General features: G+C 46.5%; 1 long non-coding RNA gene across 1 annotated transcript; it reads right to left on the minus strand.

The window, feature by feature from the left end:
• Positions 1-5,205: 5,205 nt before the first annotated feature.
• LOC132891186 (uncharacterized) lies at positions 5,206-5,587 on the minus strand. The gene is made up of 3 exons (XR_009655294.1): positions 5,539-5,587; positions 5,388-5,410; positions 5,206-5,301 (listed from the first exon to the last, which is right to left on the minus strand). It is a non-coding gene; the product is annotated as an uncharacterized LOC132891186 (long non-coding RNA).
• Positions 5,588-21,460: the final 15,873 nt, after the last annotated feature.

The raw sequence follows: 21,460 nt of genomic DNA on the forward strand, positions 1-21,460 counted from the left end.
CGCAGCCCGAAAGCTCATGTCCATCCGGCAAGGAGGAAGCGTCGCAGATTACGCCATCTCGTTCCGAACACTCGCAGCAGTAAGTGGATGGAACGAGACTGCCCTGGTGTCAGCCTTCCACCATGGTCTGTCTGACCCCATCAAGGACGGTCTGGCCTCTATTGGATGCCCAAGTGACCTCGAAACCCTCATCTCACATGCTATTCGTCTGGACAACAGGATGAGAGAACGCCACCAAGCCTTGAGCCCCCCCAGCCTCCCTACCTCTACCTGGAGACCGTCTACCTCCTTCAGTGACTGTCCAGAACCCATGCAAGTGGGTCGTACTCGCCTCTCCGCATCTGAGAGGGAGCGCAGAAGGAGGGACAAGTGCTGCATCTACTGTGGCAAGCCTGGTCACTTCCGAGCATCATGTCCCGAACTCTTGGGAAAAGGACCGCCCCGTCCAGCCGAGGGAGGGTTGTGACGGGGCCTACCCTCTCTCCCGGACTCCCTGGCCAAGGAATCTACATCCCGGTCTCCATCTCCTGGGGTGAGTCTGTCCACTCTTGTCAAGCTTTGATAGACTCAGGGGCGGCTGGGAACTTTATGGATATTCACTTCGCCCAAAGCATCAATATTCCGACTGCACCTCTTGAAGTCCCACTGTCTGTGTCTGCCCTCGATGGCCAAGCGTTAGGTGATGGAAGAGTCACCCAAGTTACTTCTCCAGTTTTCCTCCAGTCTCAAGGTCACAAGGAAGAAATATCCCTGCACCTGATTCCTTCACCTGAGTTCCCAGTTATTCTAGGCCTTCCTTGGCTTACTCGCCACAACCCTCGCATAGACTGGGTAACAAGCCAGGTTGTGGAATGGGGCCCTGCATGCCATGCCTCTTGTCTGCTCTCTAGCTCTCCTGTGTCTCCTGCCGAGCCCCCTGATCTCACCGAGTTATCTCAAGTTCCCACAGAGTACTGGGATCTCAAGGAGGTATTCAGCAAGAGCAGGGCCGCCGTTCTTCCTCCGCACCGGGCCTACGACTGTGCCATCGACTTGCTCCCTGGGACTACCCCTCCTCGTGGCAGACTGTTTTCACTCTCTCAGCCAGAACGCAAGGCCATGGAGGAATACCTCAAAGATGCCCTGGTCTCTGGGTTTATTCGACCCTCCACTTCACCTGCTGGAGCCGGCTTCTTCTTTGTCGGCAAGAAGGATGGGGGGCTCCGACCATGTATTGATTACAGGGGCCTGAATAAGATCACTGTGCGCAACCAATATCCCCTTCCGCTGATGTCCACAGCTTTCGACCTGCTCCAAGGCGCCACCGTCTTCACCAAGTTGGACCTACGGAACGCATACCACCTCATCCGTATCCGACAGGGAGACGAGTGGAAGACTGCCTTTAACACCCCGTCTGGGCACTACGAATACCAGGTGATGCCCTTCGGACTCACCAACGCACCAGCTGTTTTTCAGGCCCTAATCAACGACGTCTTAAGGGACATGATTAACCTATACGTTTTTGTCTACCTCGACGACATCCTTATCTTTTCCAAGACCGTGCAGGAGCACCGCCACCATGTCCGCCAGGTTCTCCAGAGGCTGCTACAGAACAATCTGTTCGCCAAGGCCCAGAAATGCGAATTTCATGTTCCCGAGGTCTCCTTTCTGGGATTTATTGTACGGACAGGCCAACTCCAAATGGACCCTGCCAAGACCCTGGCCGTCCGGGACTGGCCTACTCCCAAGTCCGTTAAGGAGGTTCAGCGGTTCTTAGGATTCGCTAACTTCTACCGCAAGTTCATCAGGAACTTCAGTTCTGTGGCAGCACCCATGTCAGACCTCACCAAAGGGACAGGTGGATCTTATGGCTGGTCTCCTCAGGCAGAAAAGGCGTTCAAAGACCTCAAGGACCGCTTCTGCACGGCACCCATTCTGGTTCTCCCGGACACCTCCCAACCATTCATCGTGGAGGTGGACGCCTCGGACAGTGGTGTCGGCGCGGTGCTCTCTCAACGTTCGGAAGGAAAGCTGCACCCCTGCGCTTACTTCTCCCACCGCCTGAGTCCTGCTGAGTCCCGGTACGATGTGGGGGATCGAGAACTGCTAGCGGTCAAACTGGCCCTTGAGGAGTGGAGGCACTGGCTGGAGGGAGCACAACATCCATTCCTGGTTTGGACTGACCACAAGAACCTGGAGTACCTCCAGCAAGCCAAGAGACTGAACCCTCGACAGGCTAGGTGGGCCCTGTTTTTCAGTCGGTTTGACTTCACCCTCTCATACCGCCCCGGCTCCAAGAACACCAAACCTGACGCACTGTCCAGACTGTTCTCTGCCACTAACAGGGAGAATGAAGTCGGGCCTATTATCCCTGTGTCCCGGATTGTGGCCCCTGTCCGCTGGGGTATTGAGGAGGCTGTCCGACGAGCCCAACGCCAGGACCCCGGTCCTGGGACGGGGCCACCAGGCCTCTTGTACGTCCCACATCAAGCCCGGGCCAAGGTTCTCCAGTGGGGTCACTCTTCCCCTCTCACCGCCCACCCGGGAGCTCGGAGGACCCTGGACTTCCTGAAAAGACGCTTCTGGTGGCCTAACATGGAGAAGGAAGTAAGGTCATTTGTCCTGTCCTGTGAGGTTTGCACCAGAACCAAGAACCCACGACAGCGTCCCCAGGGTCTCCTGCATCCTCTGACCATTCCCCGGCGTCCCTGGTCCCACGTGGCAGTCGACTTTATCACGGGTCTCCCTGAGTCACAAGGTAACACGGTCATTTTGGTCTTAGTTGACAGATTCTCCAAGGCCTGCCGCTTCATACCACTGTGCAAACTCCCCTCTGCTCTTGAAACTGCGAAACTTTTGTTTAATCATGTCTTCCGAGTCTTTGGTCTTCCACAGGACATCGTCTCAGACCGAGGGCCCCAGTTCTCCTCCCGAGTGTGGCACGGGTTCTGCAAGGTCATCGGAGCCACTGCCAGCCTCTCCTCTGGGTTTCACCCACAGTCCAATGGTCAGACGGAGAGGCTCAACCAGGACCTGGAAACCACCCTGCGAGGCCTGGCTATGGATAACCCGACATCGTGGAGCACCTGGCTGCCATGGGCGGAGTACGCCCACAACACCCTGCAGTCATCGGCCACCAAGCTGTCGCCATTCCAGTGCCAATTCGGGTTCCAGCCACCTCTGTTCCCGGACCAGGAGGAGGACGCGGGGGTGCCCTCGGTCAACCAATATGTGAGACGGTGTCGCAAGACCTGGAGCAAGGTCAGGAAGACCCTCATACAGACCTCCAGAACCAACCAGACTCAGGCCAACCGCCATAGAAGACCTGCACACGCTTTCCGCCCTGGGCAGCGTGTTTGGCTGTCCACTAAGGACCTTCCACTGCGGGTGGAGAACCGCAAGCTTGCTCCTCGCTACATTGGCCCCTTCAAGGTGGTGCGCAGGGTGAACCCTGTCTCCTACCGGCTCCAGTTGCCCCGGACTCTGAGGATCAACCCCACTTTCCATGTTTCCCTGTTACGGCCCGTACTGACGTCTACGTATGCCCCTGCCCCTAGGAACCCCCCACCCCCCCGCATCTTCCAGGGGCAGACTGTGTTCACTGTGAATCGCCTGCTTGACTCCCGCCGGGTCCGCGGCGGGTTGCAATATCTGGTGGACTGGGAGGGCTATGGTCCTGAGGAGCGCTGCTGGGTTCCTGCTCGGGATGTCCTTGATAAAGAACTATGTCGGGACTTCCATTCGGCCCATCCGGATCGCCCTGGGAACGTCAGGAGACGCTCCTAGAGGGGGGGGTCCTGTTAGGACTAGGACTGTTTTGGCCTCTAGAGGCCGCTGTTATTTCCTTTTCATGTCGTGTTTATTTTGGCCTCTAGAGGCCGCCACTGTTCCTGTGTTTTGTGTTTGTGTTAATTGCCTAATTATCTTCACCTGTGTCCTTAATTAGTTTGTCTATTTATACCCCTGAGTTCAGTCCTCTTGTCACGGAGTCTTTGTGCTGTTATGTTTATCTCCAGTTTCCTTTGTACTGTGTTTTTTGATCTTCTTAGCTTTTGTATTTTTGCACTTTGCTTTTCTTTTGGATTTTACTCTTTGGTTTTTTTTTTTGTCTTTTGTTTTGCCCTGTATATAGTGTATATAGTTTAAATAAACCTTTTGATTCTTTTTCTACTTCCGCCTCACGCCTCTGCATTTGAGTCATCCCCCTGGTGGCCTAGTGGGGGTTTGCTGGATTATCACACCAACGAACCAGGTTCGAATCCCAGCAAAACCCTAACATTTTGCCATTCACAGATATGTAATATTGGATCATTTTCCTCAATAAATAAATGACCAAGTATAATATTTTTGTCTCATCTGTTTAACTTGGTTCTCTTTATCAACTTTTAGGACTTGTGTGAAAATCTGATGATGTTTTAGGTCATATTTATGCAGAAATATAGAAAATTCTAAAGGGTTCACAAACTTTCAAGCACCACTGTAAGTGTGTGTTAGTGAGAGGGTCGGAGAATGACAGTATTCCTCTGTCCCAGTCCAGCTTCACTCTGATCCTCTGGAGTTTCTGTGCTACTGAGAGGTGAGTGACTGGATGTGGTGTAGAACCTGCGAAATATTGACCATTATAATACCCCACACACCAGATTCCACTTCTAGAGATTATCTCCCCCTTCCTCTGAGCAGATTCTGTCATCACACCCACACTCCACCATGTACAGTCTCCAACTTCCACATCCCAGCAGTGTGTCCCTGAGTTAAAGTCCTCAGATCCCAGGATACACCGAGAGTTATCACCGAATCTCTCTGGATTATCAGGAAGTTTCTGTTTCTCATCACTGCGTCTCACACTTTTCAGATCATCAGATACAATGAGTACAGGATGAACAGCGTTGGGGTCCAGAGTTACAGGTGCTGAAAACACACACACACACGTTTACTCATCTAATTTCATCATTAAATTAGCATGGAACTAGCTAACATTTGCCAAAACCAAACAAAACTTCACTTACATTTCATGAGTTCAACATGAAAGGTGAATAATAATAATAATAATAATAATAATAATTCCAAAACAGTATACAAATAAAACATGTCATAATAATGACCACATTAGGAATACTAACAAAGAAAGAAAGAAAGAAAGACTGTACATGTTCTTCACACACACACACACACACACACACACACACACACACACGAGTCTTACTGTATTGGACAGTGGACTGCATCTTCTCCCAGACTCTGAACTGCAGGTTGGCCAGATGTTTTGCCACATGGATCAGTGCTCCTGAAAGCTCCTCTGGATGCTGCAGTGTGCTCTGGGCTCTGCAAAAACATTCAGGAGTCAGTGTTGCTGTGGGTTTGGATTCAGAAACACAGAGAATGAGAGAGACAGGAAGCACATCACTCACCTTTTCACTGTGGCCTTGTAGTTCTGTAAAACAACAAAGCAAATATCAGTGGATATGATTTACATTTTTACACCACTGAAATGTGACATTTCTGATGATGGAAAGAAGTTTTAATTTCTCACAGTATAAATACTGACTAAATGATCCTCACTTGTAGCAATGAAACGTCTTCAGCTCTCATCTCCTCTTCTACGGCTCTGACTGTCTGAAAGAAATGATATATCTTTGCTCAGCTTCTCAATCTTCTCCTTCATCATCTGACTCTTCTGCTCCTCTTCCTCTCTCAGTGCAGTGATCCTGACTGCCTCTTCATCTCATAGAAACTGGTGAAGCTTCTCAAACTCCTCCTTAATCAGATGCTCTGTGTGTTGGGCCTGAATCTGCAGTGAATAGAAAATCAAATGAAACATAACTGAATATGTAATGAAGCAAAATATATCATATCAAACCCATGTTATTGATTCTAACCTTTATATGTTCTGCAGTCTGACTCCATTTCAGTTTACAGTTTTTAAAGGTCCCATGGCATGAAATTTTCACTTTGAGGTTTTTTAACGTTAAAATGAGTTCCTCTGACCTTCTTAAGTCACCCCAGTGGCTAGAAATTTCATAATGTGTAAACCAAACTATGCCCAACATTTGAGAATGGCGCGTCAAAACGGCGCGTTGATAAGCTCTTCCCTTGCCGACGTCAGCAAGGGAGATGATCCCCACGCCCCCCCCTCTGGATTCCCACCCACCGTATGGATTGCCCGCCCAGTTGTAGTGAGGAGACCATAGAGGACACAACAACATGGCACCACCTAAGCGAGCGAAACATGGAAATTGCGCTGTACATGGATGTGACAACACAGAAAAGAGTCTGTTTTTACTGCCGATGGGAGAGCCCCTGAAGACGCAGTGGCTTAATTTTATTTACTTCAATAATACGCCGTCGAGTCTACCTAAGATGGTGTATGTTTGTCGGAAGCATTTTCCTGATGAATGTTTCCACAACTTGGGACAGTACAGGGCAGGTTTTGCACATCAACTGTCACTGAAGCCTGGGTCTGTACCAAGCATCCCTGCCGCATCAGCCACAAACAGCAAACAAGTGTATAACTGTTAAGTCGTTTTGCCATGTTTTAAAATCGGTGCCACGTTAGCCTTGCAATGGCTACATTAGCTGTGCAGCTAACCGCTTCCTGCAGTTAGCCAGGTACTCTGCGCTACAAAACCAAAAAGCATGCAGCATGCTCTGTTAAACTGAGTTTAGTCTGGAAATTGACTGTAACTTATGAGCTTATGTTTTGCCGTGTTTTAAAATTGGTGCCACGTTAGCCTTGCAATGGCTACATTAGCTGTGCAGCTAACCACTTCCTGCAGTTAGCCAGGTACTCTGCGCTACAAAACCAAAAAGCATGCAGCATGCTCTGTTAAACTGAGTTTAGTCTGGAAATTGACTGTAACTTATGAGCTTATGTTTTGCCGTGTTTTAAAATTGGTGCCACGTTAGCCTTGCAATGGCTACATTAGCTGTGCAGTTAACCGCTTCCTGCAGTTAGCCAGGTACTCTGCACTACAAAACCAAAAAGCATGCAGCATGCTCTGTTATAATAGCCAATCAAAACAGTTTTTACAAAGACAGCCACATTCTTTTTTTTAAGTCACTCGTTCATTTTATTTGTTTGTTTGTTTGTTTGTTCAGTAAAAACCCAAACATTTGTTGAATTTATTTTATTTCCTCACGTCGCACCTTAATGACGTCAGCGCGCGGTATTTTTCCCTTCGTGGTTTGTTCCTTCTCTCTCGCCATAGTAAGACACTCACATCCGCTTGTTCTGACCCACTGGAGGTAGCGTCACAGTGCTGTTAGCCAATCAGAGGTAACACTTTACATGTCATGAATATTAATGATAAGACCCGCCCCCACCCTCTACCCTTCCCCGCCCCCTGCTTCTCATTAGCAAAACGACGCACTGGGAAAAGCGCTGAAATGGGGCTTTCTCCCAGGAGGCTATATCTACGTGCCAAGGGTTCATTTCGAGAAAGGCTGCGGATATAACATCTGGAAACCTCCAGGAGCCCATTTAAAGCATCAACAAACCACCATGCCATGGGTCCTTTAAAGATCTTCAGTTTCTCCTGTAGCGGTTTCAAGGCAGTTTTGAGCTTCTCCTGAAATAAATTAACACACTCCATGGAGACTGTGTTTTAGATATTACTTTCACTCAGATAAACTAAATTGATTGCAAATTGTCATAATTATGAACAACAGCATTTGTTCACATGTGACCCATGAGTTCATATGTCCATTTTACCTTACAGTCTGTTACTGCCTCATCAATGGCACAGAATTTGTGGTTGGTGTGTTTTCTTGAAGTCTGACACACCACACACACCAGCTTGTTGATGATCCAGACAGAAGAGTTTGAGTTTCTCACTGTGCAGACTGCAGACTGTTTCAGACCCTGATGAAGATCTCTGACTTCTCTCCTGTAAGAAAATCTCACACAGGTTCTTTAAGGCCAGGTTTATGGGAGGATACGCCACAGATGACTGCCTCCTACAAAGAGGACATTCTCTGGATCCTTTGGTCTCCCAGACCTGCTGCAAACACACTTTACACACACTGTGACTGTAGTGCAGAAGAACAGGATCCTTGAAGATTTCACTGCACACAATACAGGAGAAATCCTCCTCTGAAAACTTAGAAGCCATTTTATTTCGCTGCTACTGTTGCTCTCTCCAGTCTGAATGCTCAGAGTTTCACTGTCAGAATCAGATTTAGAATCAGAATTGTGTTTATTGCTAAGTACATTCTCACAAGGAATTTGGAATTTACCAGGAATTTGCTTTGGTGTTTGGTGCTTGAACAGTTAAAATAAAAAAGAAAATTAGTAAAGACACAAAAGTAGAAATATAAAGAGAATAAAAATATGGAGAAATCTAAAATATACAATTAAAAAATAAATAAACATATATAAAGAGTATGTGAAATGGATGATTTACAGGTAAATGTCCAAGCTGTACACTGTGTGCTGGAATGTGCAATAAATGGTCACAGAATGAAGATGGCATGACATTGTCATGAAATGTGCAAAAAGCAGTCCAGAGGGGAAGTGCATTAATGTGATGCACTGGGAGTGTGTGTGAGTTCAGAGTCAGTGGGGGGCTCTGACCTTGTTGATGAGGCCCACCACAGTGGGGAAAAAGCTGCCCTTATGGTGTGAGGTTTTGGTTCTCAGGACTGCAACCTCCTACAAGAACAGTGTTCTGCATGAATGCAGTATCAGTCCTTAGAACCAAAACCTCATGCCATAAGGGCAGCTTCCCCAATTCATTTTTAATTGTCTCATCTCATTATCTCATCTCATTCATTATCTCTAGCCGCTTTATCCTGTTCTACAGGGTCACAGGCAAGCTGGAGCCTATCCCAGCTGACTACAGGTGAAAGGCGGGGTACACCCTGGACAAGTCACCAGGTCATCACAGGGCTGACACATACAACCATTCACACTCACATTCACACCTACGGTCAATTTAGAGTCACCAGTTAACCTAACCTGCATGTCTTTGGACTGTGGGGAAAACCGGAGCACCCAGAGGAAACCCACACGGACATGGGGAGAACATGCAAACTCCGCACAGAAAGGCCCTCGCCGGCCACAGGGCTCGAACCCGGACCTTCTTGCTGTGAGGCAACAGCGCTAACCACTACACCACTGTGCCGCCCATTTTTAATTGTATACTTTACAGGTGCTGATCATATAATTAGAATATCATGAAAAAGTTGAATTCCATTCAAAAAGTGAAACTTGTATAATGTATACATTCATTACACACAGACTGATATATTTCAAATGTTTATTTCTTCTAATTTTGATGATTATAACTGATAACTAATGAAAATCCCAAATTCAGTATCTCAGAAAATTAGAATATTACTTAAGACCAACACAAAAAAAGGATTTTTAGAAATGTTGGCCAACTGAAAAGTATGAACATGAAAAGTATGAGCATGTACAGCACTCAATACTTAGTTGGGGCTCCTTTTGCCTGAATTACTGCAGCAATGTGGCGTGGCATGGAGTCGATCAGTCTGTGGCACTGCTCAGGTGTTATGAGAGCCCAGGTTGCTCTGATAGTGGCCTTCAGCTCTTCTGCATTGTTGGGTCTGGCGTATCGCATCTTCCTCTTCACAATACCCCATAGATTTTCTATGGGGTTAAGGTCAGGCGAGTTTGCTGGCCAATTAAGAACAGGGATACAATGGTCCTTAAACCAGGTACTGGTAGCTTTGGCACTGTGTGCAGGTGCCAAGTCCTGTTGGAAAATGAAATCTGCATCTCCATAAAGTTGGTCAGCAGTAGGAAGCATGAAGTGCTCTAAAACTTCCTGGTAGACAGCTGCGTTGACCTTGGACCTCAGAAAACACAGTAGACCAACACCAGCAGATGACATGGCACCCCAAACCATCACTGACTGTGGAAACTTTACACTGGACCTCAAGCAATGTGGATTCTGTGCCTCTCCTCTCTTCCTCCAAACTCTGGGACCTTGATTTCCAAAGGAAATGCAAAATTTACTTTCATCAGAGAACATAACTTTGGACCACTCAGGAGCAGTCCAGTCCTTTTTGTCTTTAGCCCAGGCGAGACGCTTCTGATGCTGTCTCTTGTTCAAGAGTGGCTTGACACAAGGAATGCGACAGCTGAAACCCATGTCTTGCATACATCTGTGCGTGGTGGTTCTTGAAGCACTGACTCCAGCTGCAGTCCACTCTTTGTGAATCTCCCCCACATTTTTGAATAGGTTTTGTTTCACAATCCTCTCCAGGGTGCAGTTATCCCTATTGCTTGTACACTTTTTTCTACCACATTTTTTCCTTCCCTTCACCTCTCTATTAATGTGCTTGGACACAGAGCTCTGTGAACAGCCATCCTCTTTAGCAATGACCTTTTGTGTCTTGCCCTCCTTGTGCAAGGTGTCAATGGTCGTCTTTTGGACAACTGTCAAGTCAGCAGTCTTCCCCATGATTGTGTAGCCTACAGAACTAGACTGAGAGACCATTTAAAGGCCTTTGCAGGTGTTTTGAGTTAATTAGCTGATTAGAGTGTGGCACCAGGTGTCTTCAATATTGAACCTTTTCGCAATATTCTAATTTTCTGAGATACTGAATTTGGGGTTTTCAGTAGTTGTCAGTTATAATCATCAAAATTAAAAGAAAGCTTGTCTCGTCTTCATCCACTTTATCCAGGGCCGGGTCGCGGAGGCAGCAGTCTGAGCATGGAAGCCCAAACTTCCCTTTCCCCAGACACCTCGGCCAGCTCCTTGGGAAGAACACCGAGGCATTCCCAGGCCAGCGTGTCCTGGGTCTTCCCCGGGGCCTCCTCCCGGGGGGACATGCCTGGAACACCTCCCCAGGGAGGCATCCAGGAGGCATCCGAAAGAGATGCCCGAGCCACCTCAGCTGATTCCTCTCGATGTGGAGGAGCAGCGGCTCTACTCCGAGCTCCTCCCGAGTGACTGTGCTTCTCACCCTATCTCTAAGGGAGCACCCAGCCACCCTGCGAAGGAAACTCATTTCGGCCGCTTGCATCCGCGATCTTGTTCTTTTGGTCATTACCCAAAGCTCATGACTATAGGTGAGAGTCGGAACGTAGATTGACCGGTAAATCGAGAGCTTCGCCTTTTGGCTCAGCTCCTTCTTCACCACGACGGACCGGTAAAGTGACTGCATCACTGTGGAGGCTGCACCGATCCGCCTGTCGATCTCACGCTCCATCCTTCCCTCACTCGTGAACAAGATCCCGAGATACTTAAACTCTTCCACTTGAGGCAGGACTTCTCCACCAACCTGGAGAGGGCAAGCCACCCTTTTCCGGTCGAGAACCATGGCCTCGGACTTGGAGGTGCTGATTCTCATCCCAGCCGCTTCACACTCGACTGCAAACCTCCCCAGTGCATGCTGAAGGTCCTGGTTTGAAGAAGCCAACAGGACAACATCATCCACAAAAAGCAGAGATGAAATCTTGTGGCTCCCAAACAGGATTCCTTCCGGCCCCTGGCTGCACCTAGAAATTCTGTCCATAAAAATTATGAACAGAACCGGTGACAAAGGGCAGCCCTGCTGGAGTCCAACATGCACTGGGAACAGGTCTGACTTACTGCCGGCAATGCGAATCAGACTCCTGCTATGTTCGTACAGGGACTAGACAGCCCTTAGCAAAGAGCCCCGAACCCCATACTCCCGAAGTACCCCCCACGGAATACCATGAGGGACATGGTCGAATGCCTTCTCCAGATCCATAAAGCACATGTGGACTGGTTGGGCAAACTCCCATGAACCCTCGAGCACCCTATGAAGGGTATAGAGCTGGTCCAGTGTTCCGCGACCAGGACGAAAACCGCATTGTTCCTCCTGGATCCGAGGTTCGACTATTGGTCGAATTCTCCTCTCCAGTACCCTGGAGTAAACTTTCCCTGGGAGGCTGAGAAGTGTGATTCCCCTATAATTGGAGCACACTCTCCGGTCCCCTTTCTTAAAAAGAGGGACCACCACCCCAGTCTGCCACTCCAGAGGCACTGTCCCCGACTGCCACGCAATGCTGCAGAGGTGTGTCAGCCAAGACAGCCCCACAACATCCAGAGACTTGAGATACTTAGGGCGGATCTCATCCACCCCCAGTGCCTTGCCACTGAGGAGCTTGAAAACCACCTCAGTGACTTTGGCTTGGGTAATGGATGAGTCCACCTCTGAGTCATCAGCATCCACTTCCTCAATGGAAGACGTGATGGTGGGATTGAGGAGATCCTCGAAGTATTCCTTCCACCACCCGACAATGTCCCCAGTCAAGGTCAACAGCTCCCCACCCGCACTGTAAACAGTGTTGGCAGAGTACTGCTTCCCCCTCCTGAGGCGCCAGACAGTTTGCCAGAATTTCTTAGAGGCCGACTGATAGTCTTCCTCCATGGCCTCACCGAACTCCTCCCAGTTCCAAGTTTTTGCTTCCGCAACTGCCCGAGCTGCGGCACGCCTGGCCTGCCGATACCCGTCAGCTGCCTCTGGAGTCCCGGAGGCCAACATGGCCCAATAGGACTCCTTCTTCAGCTTGACAGCATCCCTTACTTCCAGTGTCCACCACCGGGTTCGGGGATTCCCGCCACGACAGGCACCGGAGACCTTGCGGCTACAGCTCTGAACAGCTGCATCTACAATGGAGGTAGAGAACATGGCCCACTCAGACTCAATGTCCCCCGCCTCCCTTGGAAGCTGGGAGAAGCTCTCCCAGAGGTGGGAGTTAAAGACCTCCCCAACAGAGTGCTCGCCAGACGGTCCCAGCAGACCCTCACCATACATTTGGGCCTGCCAGGTCTGTCCGGCTTCCTCCTCCACCAGCAGATCCAACTCACCACCAGGTGGTGATCAGTTGACAGCTCAGCCCCTCTCTTCACTTGAGTGTCCAAGACATAGGGCCGGAGATCAGATGAAACGACAACAAAGTCGATCATCGACCTCCAACCTAAGGTGTCCTGGTGCCATGTGCACTTATGGACACCCCTATGCTCAAACATGGTGTTCGTTATGGACAAACCGTGACTAGCACAGAAGTCCAATAACAAAACACCACATGGGTTCAGATTGAGGAGGCCGTTCTTCCCATTCACGCCCCTCCAGGTGTCATTGTCATCGCCCACGTGAGCATTGAAGTCCCCAGTAGAACAATGGAGTCCCCAGTCTGAGCACCTCTCAGTACCTCTCCCAGGGACTCCAAGAAGGCCGGATACTCTATACTGCTATTCAGCCTGTAGGCACAAACAACAGCAAGAGCCCTCTCCCCGACCCGAAGGTGCAGAGAGGCGACCCTCTCGTTCTCTGGGGTAAACTCCAACACATGATGGCTGAGCTGGGGAGCTATAAGCAAGCCCACACCAGCCCACCGCCGCTCACCATGGGCGACTCCAGAGAAGTAGAGAGTCCAGCCCCTCTCGAGGAGCTGGGATCCGGAGCCCAAGCTGTGCATGGAGGTGAGCCCGACTATCTCTAGCTGGTACCTGTCAACCTCCCGCACAAGCTCAGGCTCTTTCCCCCCCAGCAAAGTGACATTCCATGTTCCAACAGCTAGCCGCTGTGTTCAGGGATCAGGTCGTCGAGGCCCCTGCCTTCGACTGCCACCTAATCCACACTGCACCAGCCCCCTACAGCTACCTCTGTGGGTGGTGAACCCACAGGAGGTCGGGCCCACAACTGCACGTATTCCACGTTGCAGTTGGAATATTCTTTGATTTAAAGAAAGCATTTGATACAATAAATCATGACAAATTAATAAAAAACTGGAATGATATGGCATCAGGGGTATAGTTTTAAACTGGGTTAAAAGCTACTTAAGTAACAGGAGACAGTTTGTGAAGCTGGGAGATTGTTCTTCCTCATGTTTGGACATAACTTGTGGTCTTCCCCAGGGGTCAGTGTTAGGACCAAAGTTTTTTATATTATATATCAACGACATATGTAGTGTATCCAGGGGCGATTCTAGCATCTGATCTTTGGGGGTGCTTAGCCCCCAGAGCTGACAGAGGCACCTGGCTTGAACGACAGTGTTTCCATGTTTATTCCGCATTTAGACTAGACTTAACTAGACAAGAAGACTAGACTAGACAAGACTAAACTTATGCAATGTTTTAACAGAAGCTGACCCAATAAACTATGATATCTACACATTTACAACCACTGACACAAATATTTACGTGATATTTTTAACTAAACAAGACCTACTACTGCATTTGTAATGTTGGAGCTATTCATTTTGAACAGTGGTAATTGTTAATTAATGTGTTATTGTGTATTGTGTAATACAGGGAGTGCAGAATTATTAGGCAAGTTGTATTTTTGAGGATTAGTTTTATTATTGAAAAACAACTATGTTCTTGATGAACCCAAAAGACTCATAAATATCAAAGCTGAGTATTTTTGGAAGTTGGAGTAGGGCTTTCTTAGTTTTAGCTATCTTAGGAGGATATCTGTGTGTGCAGGTGACTATAACTGTGCATAATTATTAGGCAACTTAACAAAAAACAAACCTATACTCATTTCACTCATTTATTTTCACCAGGGAAACCAATATAACAACTCAACATTCACTAATATACATTGCTGGCATTCAAAAAAAAAAAAACAAATCAGTGACTAATATAGCCGCCTTTCTTTACAAGGACACTCAAAAGCCTGCCATCCATGGATTCGGTCAGTGGTTTGATCTGTTTGCGATCAACATTGCGTGCAGCAGCAACCACAGCCTCCCAGACACTGTTCAGAGATGTGTACTGTTTCCCCTCCTTGTAGATCTCACATTTGATGAGGGACCACAGGTTTTCTATGGGGTTCAGATCAGGTGAACAAGGAGGCCACGTCATTAATCTTTCTTCCTTTAGACCCTTTCTGGCCAGCCATGCTGTAGAGTACTTGGATGCGTGTGATGGAGCATTGTCCTGCATGAAAATCATGTTTTTCTTGAAGGATGCTGACTTCTTCCTGTACCACTGCTTGAAGAAGGTGTCTTCCAAAAACTGACAATAGGACTGGGAGTTGAGCTTGACGCCATCCTCAACCCGAAAAGGTCCCACAAGCTCATCTTTGATGATACCAGCCCATACCAGTACCCCACCTCCACCTTGGTGGTGTCTGAGTCGGACTGGAGCTCTCTGCCCTTTGCTGATCCAGCCACGAGCCCATCCATCTGGCCCATCAAGACTCACTCTCATTTCATCTGTCCATAAGACCTTAGAAAAATCAGTCTTGTGATACTTCTTGGCCCAGTCTTGACGTTTCATCTTGTGTGTCTTGTTCAGTGGTGGTCGTTTTTCAGCCTTTGTTACCTTGGCCGTGTCCCTGAGTATTGCACACCTTGTGCTTTTTGACACTCCAGTGATGTTGCAGCTCTGAAATATGGCAAAACTGGTGGCGAGTGGCATCTTGGCAGCTTCACGCTTGACTTTCCTCAGTTCACGGGCAGTTAGTTTGTGCCTTTTTTTTTCAACGCGCTTCTTGCGACCCTGTTGACTATTTTGAATGAAGCGCTTGATTGTTCGATGGTCACGCTTCAAAAGCTGGGCAATTTTAAGAGTGCTCCATCCCTTTGCAATATATGTCACTATTTTTGACTTTTCTGAGTCCGTCAAATCCCTCTTCTGACCCATTTTGCCAAAGGAAAGGAAGTTGCCTAATAATTTTGCACACCTGATATAGGGTGTTGATGTCATTAGACCACACCCCTTTTCATTACAGAGATGCACATCACCTGGTATGCTTAATTGGTAGGAGGCTTTCAAGCCTATGCAGCTTGGAGTAGGCCAACATGCATAGAGAGGGTAATGTGGTCAACATACTCATTTGCCTAATAATTCTGCACTCCCTGTAATAGTGAGTGTGTATTATTATGATTTTACATTAGTTTATATTAGTAAACGCTATGTTACATTAAATAAAATTGACTAACACACGGTGGTCTAGCACCGTAGCACTTGTACAGCTCTGCACAAAAGTATCTCAATATGGATGATAAATGTCGTTTTTATCATTCTGTTCATAGACCAGGGAACATCAATATTGCATTATGCATATTATTGTGTTGTGTTTAACAATTGTAACTCCAGTCCGTACCTTCACATCTCGCTATGCCAGTAATACTCAGGTGCTACTTCCAGTTCCTCATCGGCGTGGAATCCAGTTAAAAAACCACCATGTCGTAGCAAGCACTCGCGCGGACAGGCAACCCAATCAGAGGGGATGCAAGGAGGAGAGGTATTTTACTGCTCATAGAACTATCACGTAACAGGTGAATTCAAGAACACACACACGCCCGCGCACACATTCATTGCGCAGTGCGCAAGGGCACTTATTTCTGAAAATTACGTACAAAAGCAGTGTTTTTGAGGGTGCTGAGCTAGGGGGTGCTGAGCTTGTTTTGGGGGGTGCTTGAGCACCCCCCAAAATAGGCTAAACACGCCCCTGAGTGTATCTAAAGTAATGAAGCTTGTCTTGTTTGCTGACGATACAAATATCCTCTTTTCTGGTGATAATTTAATGGAACTATTGCAGGAGATCACAACAGAAATAAGTAAATTAATAATATGGTTCAACAGTAACAAATTATCATTAAACTTGAACAAATCCAAAGTAATATTATTTGGTAACAACAAAACAAACACAGAAATAAATATTCAAATATAGATGGGGTTATTATAGAAAGAGTTAAGGAAATCAAATTTCTTGGAACAACTATTGATGAAGAACTCACTTGGAAACCACATATAAAAAACATACAATCCAAAGTATCAAGAAGTATTGCAATATTAAACAAAGTCAAACAGTTTCTAGATCACAATTCACTCCGGATTCTTTACTGTTCCCTAGTTTCACCTTATTTAAGTTACTGTGCAGAGGTATGGGGCAATAATGACAAAAATACAATACATTCATGATTCATTCTCCAAAAAAGAGCAATAAGGATTATACACAAGGCTGGTTATTGGGATCATACAAATACATTATTCTTACAGTCAGAAATACTGAAATTTGCAGATCTGGTGGACTATCAAACAGCACAAATATTATTCAAAGCAAACAATAATCAACTACCACATAATATTCAAAAACTGTTCACTGAAAGAGATGGGAGTTATAATTTAATTTATGTGACAAGAGTAAGAATAATTTAAGCTTGTTTAATGGTTTGATCTGGCCCAAGCAATGAGGGCAAAAGATACCCTAACCATGTAGCCTATGTAACTAAGATACATTAACAATCTGGCATTCGTTACACCTACACAAAAAAAAAAAAATTCTGGAGAAAAAAAAAATCTGTGCTGCTTCAAAAATGTAAATTGAACAGCTTGATGAAAGTGCACCGGTGGTGTAGTGGTTAGCGCTATCACCTCACAGCAAGAAGGTCTGGGTTCGAGCCCTGTGGCCGGCGAGGGCCTTTCTATGCGGAGTTTGCATGTTTTCCCCGTGTCCGCGTGGGTTTCCTCCGGGTGCTCCGGTTTCCCCCAAAGACATGCAGGTTAGGTTAACTGGTGACTCTAAATTGACCGTAGGTGTGAATGTGAGTGTGAATGGTTGTCTGTGTCTATATCACGGGCGATTGCTCTAAGACAACGAGGGAGGCTCAGCCTCCTCTAAAAATGACGAACACCGTGTAGGATGAATTGCACTAGGCTTATGTTATAGCCGACCTTATAACATTGCTATTTCAGATCCAGAATCATAGAAATATATGTGCTCAACCCACTACAATGCGAAATCATTCCCTTATAACTTTCCCCAGTTCGCCTAATGTGTGTGTGAGTTTTTCTCCCTCGTGACAGCGCGATGCAGCCCAGCCTCAGTGGATTGGGAGCTATGTGCTTGTCAATCTCAAAATGCAAGACGATTATTGGACAAATACTGCGAAAATGCCCGCCCACAGAGTCTCACGGACTCCCAGACTCAATGGACTTCAACGGCATTTGGGAGCTATGCGCTTTTCAATCTCAAAATGCAAGACGGTTATTGGACAAATAGTGCGAAAATGCCCGCCCACGGACTCCGAACCTCACATGGGAGGGACATGGCAGTTTCCGCAAGGAGACTGGTGATTGGTGAAAGCGGCCGGATATTTTCTTTGATTGACAGCTCGTTTCAACTATAGACAGGCAGCGGTTCAGTGTTGCCAGATTGGGCGGTTTCCCGCCCAATTGGGTGGTTTTAAGTGCATTTTGGCGGGTTTTGAACATATTTTGGGCTGGATAACGTCAGCAGTATCTGGCAACATCAGTTCAGTCCCATGCGGATTCGCAAGTGCTGTGGTCTATTGTAAGAGATCGGCTTACATTTCAATTTCATTCATTACATACGGTTTCTACCAGCTTTTTTAGTTTGTATATATTTTCATTGTAAATAAAGTGTAAATATAGTGTTGTCAAGTTTGCTATCTTACTTCCAGAAATTTCATTTATTTGAGTGACTGAACTTGAACTTGAGGGGGCTAGTCAGCTAGCAAGAAAGCTGCACACAGATGCCAAGCATTGCTGATTTAATTTTGGCGAAGCCATTTGCCAGTCTTCCTTTCGAGGAAAAAATTAAAATTAAAGAGCAGGGTAGACCAACACCTCAAATTGACTTGGTGAAAAAGGTAGGGAATAATACTCGTTCCTTTCAGCTCTCCTGGTACGAGAAAGTGAATTGGCTAACAGCAAGTGACCCACATCAAGAACAGCAAATAGGCTACTTTAGTAATATGTCATGGATGGACCAAAAATATAGAATCTATTTAAAATGTTTATGCTGAGTATATTATATTGGAATATATGTTTTTCTGGATATGAATTAAACACAGCTACAATTTGGAAAACATTTTTAAACAAAAACACAGCTGAGGTCAATTTTTAAACAACATGCCACAATTTTAAAATATAAAATGTTAAAATATACACACACCCCCAACACCACCATCATGTATATTGGACAGTAGGCTAATGGGCCAAAAGAACCTGTTATTTCACAGTTTGTGACCCTGCCAACAATCAGCCAGATCAGAGGCAAGAGTATGGGGAAAATTGATGTGTTTTTTCTTTTAAAATCTGGAAATATCGTAACTGACCAGCCTCCCCTGTTTGAAAGACTACCAGCCGCCACTGGTCTATATGTCAGCCCTGTGATGACCTGGTGACTTGTCCATGGTGTACCCCGCCTTTCGCCCGTAGTCAGTTGGGATAGGCTCCAGCTTGCCTGCGACCCTGTAGAACAGGATAAAGCAGCTAGAGATGATGAGATGGATGAAAATGCGCTGATGGTTACCATGGAAACCCCGTGTCTCCTGCACTGCGTTCCTCCCCCGAGTCACGCGCTCATTCGCATTTGTGTTCTTGGTCTCAGAGCCGCATGCACGAAACACACACAGAAGACAGAATCAACATTTAACATCATTAACTATGCACTTTTTACGGAGACATTTTAATGTTATTCTTTATTTTTTTTATCCAGTTGAATATTTAGCGTACAAATGTATTTTCAGCTCTTAAAAATGACCGAGGTCCGGACTGCGGGGGCCTCAGAGCTGGCTGCGGCCATGGAGATGAACAAGACGCTAATAGGAAGATAAGACAGTTCAATGACAAATGGAAGTTCGGGCAAGATTGGCTAGTTCATAGCAAAATCGAAAATACCATGTACTGCGAAGACTGTAGAAAGTCTGGCAAAGACAGGCACCAGTAATTTTAAACTTGAAACCATAAAGGACCACGAAAAGTCAAATGCACACATCGGTACTACAACATCAAAACAGGCAAAGATGGCTGATTCACTACAGGACAGCATTGCTTTCAGTCCCTGGCTGTCATGAAGTCAGCTGAGCTGGAGAGGATAGAGCTGCTATTTAGAAACATTCACACGATTGGAAAGAAGTTGATTCCGCCCCAGCTATCAACTTATGGCCTGCTGGAAGCCTCAGGTCACGAAGACCATTTTTCATGGACCATTTATGCTGCTTTTCCACTACCAACGTGGCTGAGCCGTGCCGTGCTGAGTCGGGCTGAGTCGAGCTGAGCGGGGCTGTTGGAGTTGCATTTCGACTACAACCGCGCTGAACCATGCTGGCTGGAAGTGGGTGGACACATTGGGTGGAGTTAGCGAAAGTGGGTGGACGTCACATGATGTCGTTTGGCGGCGCAAACAGTGACATCAGTGATCTTTTAAGCGGTAGTCTCACGACCCGGAGAGTAAACAATAAACATGGAGGACATGGAGTCGTTAGTGTTGCTGGTCTTGGTGCTGTGGCTTGTTGTCACCGACAACGCCAACAGATACTGGCAAGAGCGTATAGATGAGGCGAGGCGCATAAGGCTTCATAATTCTCGTAATTTGTAACTCTCCTTCTTCCGGGTTTACGGTGTTGACAGATCCCAGCGTGCTCGCGGGGCATGTGTGGGCATGTGAGGACACTCCTCCGCACCAATCAGCGCGCAGGGGAGTGTCTCCTCACGCCCCTAGCCTCACTCAGCTCGGTTTGGCTCGCTTCAGCCCCACTCCAAAACTGTGCGAGTTTTGGGGGCTAAGCAGGGCTGAAGCGAGCTGAGTCGTGCTGTTTTTGGATAGTCGAAACGCGAGCCGTGTCGGGCTGAAGTGAGCTGAAGTGAGCTGAAAAAGGGTAGTGGAAAAGGGCCATTAGACTCATCTGATGATGAATGTCATGAGGAAATGTAATGTCTCTCTCTACACATGTTCACACACACACACAATAGATAATATAATATACATAATATTTGATAACACACATAATACTTGCATATCAAAACATCAAATGTTTTTCAATGATAAATGTTTTGAATTGGACTTTAAATATTAGAATCAGTTCAGTTGTACTGAAAGTTATTTTTCATATTATACGATATTTCATATTGTAAGGGGCTTGAATTTGAGTTCAATAAACAGAATACTCTGTTGATATTTTTGTCTGAATTGGTTGCATATTTTCATATAGGGAGCTACTTTAACAGCACTGAATGCTTGAGGAGCACTTGAGTGCTCCTGTAGAGATACATTATACGCTGCCATTCATAATTAAATCTAGATCTTCCAAACTGTAACATATCATAGTGAAGAAAAAAACTGCGATTTCCTGGCAACAAAATTGTGGCTAGTGAAAAGGCTGAATGGCGAGTGACTCGGGAAAACCACTAGCCACAGTGGCCGGTGAGCAAAAAAGTTAATGTACAGCCCTGATGTATATAAGTGTGTGTGTATACACACACACACACACACACACACATATATATATATATATATATATATATATATATATATATATATATATATATATATCAGGGGCGATTTCTCAGAGACAACAAGGGAAGCCGAGCTTCCCCTAAAATTCTCTCCCCAAACTGCAGCGTCTACGACGTGGAATTCTCATTAAAACAATAACTTGCATAACATAATATATGCCCAAGATTGTATTTATGTTCATAACTATCCTGTAACTTATTTGAGTGATGTCTAACGAACTTGCAGTTCGCTACGAGAATCACCTTTGCTGCCAGGCTGTAACCTTTCT

Source organism: Neoarius graeffei, chromosome 9, assembly GCF_027579695.1.
Source record: "Neoarius graeffei isolate fNeoGra1 chromosome 9, fNeoGra1.pri, whole genome shotgun sequence".
Classification (NCBI taxonomy): domain Eukaryota; kingdom Metazoa; phylum Chordata; class Actinopteri; order Siluriformes; family Ariidae; genus Neoarius; species Neoarius graeffei.